Source organism: Pongo abelii, chromosome 9 (assembly GCF_028885655.2).
Source record: "Pongo abelii isolate AG06213 chromosome 9, NHGRI_mPonAbe1-v2.0_pri, whole genome shotgun sequence".
Classification (NCBI taxonomy): Eukaryota; Metazoa; Chordata; class Mammalia; order Primates; family Hominidae; genus Pongo; species Pongo abelii.
In genome coordinates this window covers 85,291,481-85,294,208 of record NC_071994.2, presented here as the reverse complement: position 1 = coordinate 85,294,208, position 2,728 = coordinate 85,291,481, and the positions used below count along the sequence as shown (strand labels likewise).

The 2,728-nt window shown below is 38.6% G+C and overlaps 1 pseudogene; it reads right to left on the bottom strand.

The window, feature by feature from the left end:
• Positions 1-213: 213 nt before the first annotated feature.
• On the bottom strand, positions 214-1,249 carry LOC100434188 (pre-mRNA-splicing factor SPF27-like; annotated as a pseudogene).
• Between the last annotated feature and the right edge of the window lie 1,479 nt (positions 1,250-2,728).

Below are 2,728 nucleotides of genomic sequence, written 5' to 3'. Positions count from 1 at the left end.
GTTAGCCAGAATGATCTCGATCTCCTGACCTCGTGATCCACCCGCCTTGGCCTCCCAAAGTGCTGGAATTACAGACGTGAGCCACTGCACCCGGCCCACACAGTCTATGATTTCTAAACATTTAAATATCAATGGTTTCTGGAAGATGCTATTGTCCTTCATAGTTCATTGAAAGTTCACATCCCTTCTGTGAAAGCCAAACTTTTCTTTGACCTATAAAATTGTCTTTTCAGATGTCTCATGGGATGTTTTGTTTGCTTCTCCATATTGATCCTTAATTTGATAGATTTCATTTTCTTTTCTTTTTTTTTTTTTTGAGATGGAGTCTTGCTCTGTCGCTCTGTCGCCCAGGCTGGAGTGCAGTGGCGCAGTCTCGGCTCACTGCAACCTCCACCTCCTGGGTTCAAGCAATTCTCTGCCTCAGCCTTCCGAGTAGCTGGGATTACAGGCATCCGCCACCTCGCCCGGTTAATTTTTTGTATTTTTAGTAGAGACGGGCTTTCACCATGTTGGCCAGGCTGGTCTTGAACTCCTGACCTCGTGATCCACCTGCCTCAACCTCCCAAAGTGCTGGGATTACAGGCGTGAGCCACCGCAACCGGCCACATAGATTTCATTTTCTAGTTGAACAATAGTCTGTTCAATCTCATAATTCTTACTGACCAGGGATACCCAATTTGACTCCATTTCTCTCAATTTAGATCCAGCAAGTTGCCTGTTCTTTCTCTGCCCGTTAAACTCTTGAATATGTTTTCTTACCTTCTGAAGTTCTTTCTGTGAGTGTTCAATCATACAAACTAGATTTTCACTGTAAACTTTCTAGGCATTATATCCATGCTATGACATTAGTTTCAGATTCTCAATTCTAACTGCTCACTGCTTTAACTAGGCAATAAAATTGTTTACACATTCTTACCATGCAGCAGTGTCATTTTTTTGATGGGAGAAAGGGGCTGGAAGCTCATATCATTTCATACTGAGCAATTCAATTGGTTGTCGAGCAGCCAGTCTTGCAAATTCATTTCTCATTATCCTCCCCCTAATTCTTCTCTGGGTTAAATGCTCTCTAGAATTTCAAATGCAGAATAATCCGGGGCTGTTACGCAGCTCAGGTAGCTCTTAGTAGGTGAGTTTGCTCTTCCATCAGCACCTCAGCAGCTTTCCACACACCAGGGGCTTCATAACCTTGATCAAAATATGGCAACACCTCCACCACAACCTCTCCAGCCACCAAACTTGTGCCTGCCATTCTGGGGACCTTATGTTGGCCTATGTTTTTTCCATTTCCGTTACTTCCATCCAATTTTGAATAATATACATAAAATCACGTAAATGTTATTGTATTTTTCTTTCTGCTACTTTTTTTTTTCTCTTTATGGAGGTATAACTGACAAATACAAATTGTATATATTAGGCTGGGCGTGGTGGTTCACACCTGTAATCCCAGAACTTGAGGAGGCTGAGGTGGGCAGATCACTTGAGGTCAGGAGTTTGAGACCAGCCTGGCTAACATGATGAAACCCCATCTCTACTAAAACACAAAAAATTAGCCAAGGGTGGTGGCATATGCCTGTAGTCCCAGCTACTCGGGAGGCTGAGGCACAAGAATTGCTTGAACCTGGGAGGCAGAGGTTGCAGTGAGCTGAGATCATACCACTGCACTCCAACCTGGGCAACAGAGTGAAAATCCATCTCCAAAAATAAATAAATAAATAAATATTGTGTATATTAATATTATACAATGTGATATAAGTTGTTTTGATATGTATATACACTATGAAATGATTGCCACAATTAAGCTAATTAATGTGTTCATCATCTTGCATTGTTACAATTTTGTTTTTGGTGCTAAGAAAATTTAAGATATACTCTTTTAGTAAGTTTCATGCACACGATACAATATTATTAACGATAGTTATTATGCTGGACTTATTAATCCAGACCTTATTCATCCTGTGTAACTGAAATTTTGTTCACTTTGATGAACATTTTCCCACTTCTCTCACCACCAGCATTCTCCTCTCTCCTTCTATGAATTTAAACTTTTTCAACTCCCCATAAAAATGAGATCTTGCAGTATTTGCCTTTTGTGCCTGACTTATTTCACTTAGCATAATGTCCTCCAGGTTAATCCATGTTCTTGAACATGACAAGACTTCCTTCATTTTGAGGAGTGAGTAATATTCCATTATGTATACCACATTTTCTTTACTCATTCTTTGTCCCTCTGTTGATGGACACGAAAGTTGATTCCATATATTGGCTATTGAAAATAACACTGCAATGAACATGTATATACATATCTTTTCAACATACTGATTTCATTTCCTTTGGATGTATATCCAAAAGTGAGATTGCTGAATCATATGGTAGCTCTATTTTTAATTTTTTGGGGAAATTTCACGCTTTTCTTCTACAATGGCTATACCAATTTGTATATATATATATATATATAATTTTTTTTTCCAGCCTGGGTGACAGAATGAGACTACTCTGTCTCAGAAAAAAAAAAAAAAAAAAAAAACCTTTTATCAGATAAATGGTTTGAAAATATCTTCTGCCATTCTGTAGGTTGTCTCTTCACTCTGTTGATCATTTTCTTTGGTGGGCAGTATAATTTGTGCTGTATAGTTTGATGCAATTGTATTTATCTGATAAAAGGTTTTTTTGGTTGGTTTTGCTTTTGTTTTTTGTTTTTGTTTTTAGTAGAGATGGGGTTTCCCCATGT